At 40.4% G+C, this 7,939-nt stretch overlaps 1 long non-coding RNA gene across 1 annotated transcript in view; it reads left to right on the top strand.

The window, feature by feature from the left end:
- Positions 1-5,158: 5,158 nt before the first annotated feature.
- LOC109953444 (uncharacterized) overlaps positions 5,159-7,939 on the top strand; it is a 4,561-nt gene continuing 1,780 nt past the window's right edge. The window contains exons 1-3 of the long non-coding RNA XR_002273908.1: positions 5,159-5,188; positions 5,643-5,733; positions 7,012-7,103. This is a non-coding gene — a long non-coding RNA (uncharacterized LOC109953444). The remainder of the gene's footprint in view (positions 5,189-5,642; positions 5,734-7,011; positions 7,104-7,939) is intronic.

Raw genomic sequence — 7,939 nt, 5'->3', positions numbered from 1 at the left:
ACACTGCAGCACTTCGGTCAAACTGGTGAGACAAAGAAAGGAGGTGGTTTCTACAGACTTGTGTCTGTTTTGGATCACGTTGGCTTTCTCTGCTAGTAACAGACGCTGTTCTCAGATCGTTTACTTGAGTAAATTAGGAGTGCCACAGTGTAAAATCCTCTACAAGTCCTGTATTCAAACAGTTATTTAAGTAAAAGCTCAAATGTATTTAAGCGCTTTTAATATGTAGAGACTCTGACTCGGTTCTTGTCAGAGATTTATTTAAAAATAATATTAAGGCAAAGGTGCTCTCTGTGCAGTGGGGAGTGAAACGTGTCCTATGTTTTGATGCTGGAAAGCACCAGCTGAGTTATCATTTCTGTAGACAAAGTTGTGGCACATGGCCTCCCTTAGTGATTTACCGAGCTACATATAAAAACATGCCATTCTGTTGGACCACCCCTCCAAATTGCTATTTTTTATAATGCTGTCAATTTCAACATCTTACTTCATAATTTAGCAGCCAAGTCAATCTGAAAAAATCAACTGGACTAGATTTCTAGGTTGAAGACGTTTCACCTCTCATCCAAGAGGCTTCATCAGTTCTGACTGACTGGTGTTGAACCAGAGATATTTATCCCCCTCGGTGGTGTTTCAGTCCTTTGAAGGCCAACAATGTCCCCTAACAACTGAGTCGTTACAGCCCAGTATCGGTGAGAGTCGTTACCTGTCTTTGAGCCCTCACCTGTGGACCGACGCCTATTGTCCTGGTGGGCATGTTTGGGCAGAGCTCTCAAAACAGGATTGTAGACAGATTACAAGTTGTGTCTTAGTCCACCACCCCTATGTAAGATTTGAGTCTTATAGACTCTATAGTTACTTTACAAGCTTTAGTTACTTCTCATACCTTTAGTTCCCTTTAGTTACCTTTCATAGCTTTATTTTCCTTGTTTATGCATATTACAGCTGTATTGATGATTGTTCAGAGCTACTGAGCTTTGGTTATTTTAATACATTTGTTTCCCTTGCTTATATATCTTACAGCTGTAATGAAGCAGAATCTGCTTGCTTTGAATGCTGTAAGTTCTGTGTAGAGACTAGATGTCTGCATCTCTTTGAAACCAGACAGCCTATTTACATTTTAGCAAAGGCCTGTTTTACACTCACACCTCGACCCACTTAGCATATCCAAAGCTTTGCTTTGTCTGGGATGTCCTTCAGAGGCCCTGGGGCTACAACCTGAGATGACCACCTGGCCAATTTAACACACTTATTAGCATCACACACACAGGGGGCCTGTAACTTAGGCCACCCTTTGATCAGTGCACCTCGAGATCAAGATCTGGGTGCTGGACACATGCACACACACACACACACACACACACAGCTAGATTTACCATATTTCAACATGGGAGTGGAGCTCTGGCTCACACCAAATGACCAATAGGATCACAAACTATTGAAGGTTGCACCCCTGTGTCCAGGGCGGAGCAGCCCAAGAAGATAAAATGTATGGTAAGAACTTAATTCGGGGTCAGTGGATGGAACTCCTGCGGGAGCTCTATCTCTCTGATCCCAGCATTGTAAGACTTTCCTGTGATCAGACTTTCAGTAAACTTTCTGTTGATTTTAAACAGTCATCTCCTGTCTTCACTTCTCGTGCTTCTAACAAAAGAATGGGGTTAATTTCTAACATGTTAAAGGTTCAAATATAAATAAACAACAAAAGGCAGTTTGTACTTTTTAGACAAACTAAACAGGGATGTTAGTAGGCTTCCCAGAATGTATGTTGCAGGCATCACATTCTAAATGGGTTTATATTTACAAAATGCAGTTACATTGGTCAGTGAAAACATTGAAATGTCGTGGTTTAGACTTGGCCTCCTGTTTTTGTCCCTGCTCTCCCTGCCGTTCTATCACTTTAATCAGCCATCGTGCCACTCATTACGTCTCGGTCCTGCTTACATATATGTATACACCCTGTTTTTCGCTCATACCCCGTGGGTTCATTGACGATTATTTGTCCCGATATGCAACCCCTGAGCTTCACCCCGGTACTGTCATGTTTCACTGACACGGTCTGAGTTTGTTCCATGTTTGATTCTACATTTCCCGGTTTGTTTTCTACCTTTTGCTCTGTGTGTTTACTTGTTTTGAGTTCTCGCTACCGCTTCCGTGCGCTGTGCCCTTCTCCTTCGTCCCACACTGTGTATATTGCCTAACTGCCAGCTACACGGTGCATTTCCTCCACTCTGTCTCACCTGCCCGCCCCGGTCTTCTGGTTCCCCTGGTTCCTCACCCTGGTCCTCCTGGATAGTGCCCGACCTGGCCTCCGTTACCTGCTGCACCTCCTGTCAGACCGTGCCTGCCCGACCCCTTGACACCCAGCATAATGTATTATTTTTAATTAATAAACTTCTATATTTACTCCTGCCCTGTTTTCTATGTATTATTTTTAATTAAAAAAATTCTATATTTACTCCTGCCCTGTTTTCTGAGTTTGCATCTGGGGTCCAAACTTGACACAACATGAAAACCTTTCCAATTAAAGGTTCAAGTGAATAAATAAAATATAGATTTCAGATTTTATTGCATTTTGAAAAATGCCCCAACCTTTCTGGACGTCTATAAAATAATTTCAACAAATACGTGTTGTATCCAGTCATGCAGTTGGCAGAGACAGTAAGAGAGTGATTTAACACTGCAAACACAATTGCAGGAAGCAGGCACAAGTAAAGGGTGTTGCTAAAGGATCTAGTTTAGCAGTTTCCCAGAAATGCATTGATCTCAGAAATAGAAATCCTCCAATCATCCTCACAGTGTGAACAGTGACAGGTAAGTTTTGACATACCTACTGTAATTAGTAAGTACTGTAAGTTTTATGCTTCTCTGAATTTGTTATTGTAGTGGTAAAAGCAAACTGAATATAGTTAATAGTTATTAGCATAGTTGATAGGCCAAAGTTAGTTTATAAACACTAACACCACGGACAGAGTGTCATTCCTGATCAAACGCCAGTGAATAAAAATAGGTCTTCAAATAAGACTTAAAAGTGGGCAGTGAGGGGGCCTGCCTAATATAAAGCGGCAAGGCATTCCATAGGTTTGGACCTATCACAGCAAAGGCTCTGTCCCCCCCAGTTTTACGCCTAGCCCTTGGTGCCTCCAGAAGAAGCTGATCTGCTGATCTGAGGCACCGCGATGGATTATACGGATGCAAAAGTTCCACCAGATAAGAAGGTGCCAGCCCATTTAAAGATTTATAAACAAATAAAAGAATCTTAAAACGAACCCTAAAATGCACCGGAAGCCAGTGGAGAGATGCCAGTACGGGCGTTATGTGATCCTTCTTACGCCCCCCAACCAATAGCCGAGCGGCAGCGTTCTGGACCCTCTGGAGGCGGGCAAGCCCCGATTGACCAACTCCAGCGTACAGTGCATTACAGTAATCCATGCGTGATGTAACAAACGCATGGATCACTGTCTCCAAATGCTGCCTCGACAAAAAGGGCTTTAATTTCACAAGCTGCCTTAAATAAAAAAAACCAGATTTTACAACAGCATTTATCTGGCTCTCCATTCGCAGATCCGAGTCTATTCTAAAACCTAAATCATTGACAACGGATCGCACATACTGCCCCAAAAAGCCTAGGTCTACCGGAGGAGGGTCGCCAGACATATTCCGGCCAAATACTATAACCTCCGTTTTTGCATCATTTAGCTTCAGGCAATTTAACGACATCCAGGCCTTAATATCTGCAAGACATGCTAAAAGCGGTTGGATCGAGTAAGTGTCCTTTTTAGTCAGTGGCATGATAATCTGGACATCATCAGCATAACAGTGAAAAGAGACCCCATGTTTCCTAAAGATAGAGCCAAGGGGAAGTAAATACAGAGAAAACAGCAAAGGCCCCAAAATGGAGCCCTGTGGAACCCCAGATAACAAAGGGGTTGTGACAGATTCCACATCTGCCAGCCCAACAGACACTGATCTAGCCGATAAATATGAATTAAACCATGCTAGGGCAACACCACGGATGCCCACTAAGTCGCGAAGGCGAGATATCAAAATGTCATGGTCCACCCTGCCTAATTATTCCTTTCCTGTATTTCAGGATATATACATCTGCCTACAGGTGTTATATTTTGATACCTGTAACAACAACACACCCCAGTCACGTTAATAAATCACTCGACTTCTTTAAAAGAAAGCTGGCAGAATACCGTTAGCAGAAAAATCACATGGTAAAATCCACATCAGTGAACAGCAAAGCACAAATGGCTTCCTTCAAAGTTGCATACAGACTTGCCCAGTGCAAAAAAAACACACAATTGCTGAGCAGCTCATTCTCACTGCTGCTGTAGACATGGTGTTGATTATGCTGGATGAGACAAGTGCTGCAAAATTGAAAATTATCCCCCAGTCCGGGGAAACGTCCATTCCCTTCCCAAAATGAACGAGCTAACCACACTAACGGGACTGCAATGGGGGTGCAGGAAGAGCACCCTTCTGTGTTGCTCCAACACTCCTGATTCTGTGGTCTGTGGTAACGGGTTACACTAATTCCCTCAGCCAAACACTACTGCAGCGTGCGAGCATGTGCAAAGCACGATGTCTAGGCTGCAGACACACAGGCACTAATCCTCATCCGCAAAAAATGTTTGAGAACCACTGTACTATAGAGTATTAAACTGTTTCCCCTGTTGGAACAGTGTTTCCACCATTTTGACTACAGCAAAACAGTATGACGGTTTTATTTTTGCTTTTTACAAGACTAAATAACACTGAAAGCTTAATGACAAGCTATTTGCCCCATTCAAAAAAAAAAACTCTGGACCTACTGTATACTAATGCCAGAAATGCATACACTTCAGTCTGCTCTCACATCATGCACTGAACTAAAAGTTAATTTACAGTAGAGAGTGATGGTCATGATAACTCAAAAGGTTTCAAGCACTGCCTCCTTTTGCAGCATTTTTCACATTTTCTTCCTGATTTCTATGAAATGCTTCTCAGAGGTCCCTACCACTGCAAACTTCTGTACAGATCTATAACATTTTTCTTTGTTGGGTTTTGTTGTTTGCTCTCTGTTGCTGCTGGAACACTGAAATTTCTCCACTGTGGGATCAATAAAGTCTTACCTACCTACAGTACCTACCTTTGACCAATCTACTTCAAGGATGACAAATTTCTTGTGAAAAAGATAAAGGTAAGTGTTCCTTATCTTTATTAACCTTATTATACATCTAGAGTCCAAACCAGCAAAGCAAAGGCCAATTCATAATCTTCTGAACAGCACAAAATAAGTAAAACACAAGCTAAACATGTTTTTTCTGTTTTGCTAGCAAAGAGTTGAGTTTTTTCTTTGCCAGCTTTTGCCAGTACACAAACTTTGAAGTACAACAGCCACTGTAGTAAGTGGCAAAGTATACACTCAACATTAACACTATAAGAGCTTTGGCACCAAGCCATAGATTATCAGCAGTAAATTAGTATTAAATCTTTTTAGCAATTTATGAACTCAATAACACAACATAAGATAAAAGTAGGCACAAGTGGAGGATGTTTTTAAAGGAGATAGTTTGTTGACTATTCTGTCTCAGCCATACAACTTTAACCTGTGCATTACCAGTTCATTCTTATGTAAGTGGTGTTTTTAACAGACACCCACAAACCAAGATTCCATCTCAGAGGCAGAAATCCTGAAGACAGTCAGTCATCCTCATATTGTGAGCTGGAAAAACTCCTTTAAAGGTAAGTTTAGACAAATCCACTTCAAGTTTAAATTTGTTTATTAAAGGTAATGTCTACACACAATATGCACACAGTTATAATATGAGTCTCAACATCAATTTTCATACCACGCTATACCGTGAAACCACAATATCACTGGAACTCTACCCACAATTATTTCTGTCTGGACCCACATGACTCGTTAATATAAGTCCAGTGACTTCACACAGCCTCACCCAGACAAGTAGTGGTAATTACAGACCAGAGTCACTCACTTTAAAACACATCCAGATTGTTTTTACACAAGGCTAATGTAACATGCTGTTGCTTTCAGATGTGAAAAACATTTACTCAGTCTTTCAAAAGCCAAGTGGGTCATAATATGCCTCCTTTTCCCCGCTGTTAGGTGTTTTATACCCGTTACCAGTGGGTGCTTGTAAATAATGTTGCAAACAGTGCTGTGTTTCTGAATGCAGCTCCATGCACCTGCTAGAGGGCAAACTACAGTGGGTGTGAATGCAGATATGCTGGGGCCTGTACTGCCATTTAGCTTATTCCATGCTGTGTACATATGCTGTACTGTATGTACACCATCCTGTACAATGACTAAACTGCCAGTGTCTCTGTTTACACCAGTGGAACTGGAAAAATGTCAAAAAGTACAGCTTTTCTTTTTTAAATCAACTATTTCTTTGATTGTATGTGCCTTCCACTAACAACTAAGTAAAGTTGTGTGTGCAGTGCCAAATAAAGCAACGTTCACACCATTCACACTAGATGACGATTTTTCCTTTACACTAACAAAGGATCATGGGACACCAAAGAGGTGGGGGTGTCATTTAATAAAGATATATAATTAATTCATTAGAATAAAAAAAAAAAACTTTATTTACTCAAATTTTTTTCAATTTCACTAATGAAATCAGGCACAGACTCACAGTCAGCTCCAGTTGGTTGCTGATGTAACACAAAGTTACACAGAAAACGGATTAATCATCTGTTCACATAACTACTGTAACACATAAGCAGTATGTGTTACAGGTGTCATGTGATGCATGTCACATCTTGTCATGTGATCCCCTCAGTGTGTTGCCCTTTAACAAAATTAATTACAGTAAACAATTCATTTAAAATTACAATTTCTAATTTTATATGCTAACAGCAATTCAAGAATGAGCTCAGACAAAAATACAAAACTACTACTTTGTGTTTACTTCAGAGAGGTATTGTACACAGTTACGTTCTGAAGATGTGTTTTAAAATACGAGATAAAGAGATTCACCCTTTTTTGCCATAAAGGTGAAAATGAGGACATCTACTACGCAGTGACTGATTATTGTCATGGAGGAAACCTCGCTGACAAGATCAAAGATAGACCACAAGAGTTTCAGGTACAGTGTTCTTGTGCAGAGGTAGTTTCCAAACTACATGACTGAAACATTCTGCAGCAGCTGTGCACATATTTTTCAGTTATACAACGGTCACTATAGAAATTCTGGATTCTGAAGGTGTGGATTAACTTGTGGAGAGACATGCAAAAAATTTTTTCAATATCTATCATATTTAAGTGAATCCTATGTCCATATCAACTAAAGCTTGGAAGTGGAAATTGGATTTAAATATAGCAAAGCTACAACTGTTGCCCACAGTGATGCTGGTAGCCTGAGAACAGCTATAGGGGAAATGAGAGAAAATAAAGAGATGTGGTTAAAGTCAAAAGAGGGTGTGAGAAAGAGACAGCAAAGACAACATGTCTGTGCATTTCTACAAAGGGGGGAGAAGGAGGCAGCCTGTCAGTTTTAATAACATTGTGTAACAGAATGCATCCCTGTTCTCTGTGACAGCATTCAGTGAAACATTTCTATCCTGTTATAAAACTTGTAAGGATTTTTAAACGCAAACATGTTGCTGTTTATCAACTGTAGATGTCGTAAAGTAATACAAACAACAACATTTCTGATACTTAACTACATTTTATGATGTTTAAAATAGGAATTAAAGCTCAAATATAATTACATACGTATGTAAAATAATATTTGACTACTTTAGTTTGTTTCCAAGTGACCATAGTATCAGTACTGTAGTATACTACCCTCCAAGTCTATATGTTCCATGACTCTGCAGCGGCAAATCACCCTCCACCTTAAGTTGGATGGTCTTTGGCCTTGTGTCATCCTTTACAATCACAGAACATACAACTTGTCAGGTATTGTCCCTTTTTAATTTG

The sequence above is a fragment of the Monopterus albus genome, unplaced genomic scaffold (genome assembly GCF_001952655.1).
Source record: "Monopterus albus unplaced genomic scaffold, M_albus_1.0 scaffold669.1, whole genome shotgun sequence".
In the NCBI taxonomy this organism is placed as follows: Eukaryota; Metazoa; Chordata; class Actinopteri; order Synbranchiformes; family Synbranchidae; genus Monopterus; species Monopterus albus.
This window is presented reverse-complemented; position numbering and strand designations above follow the sequence as displayed.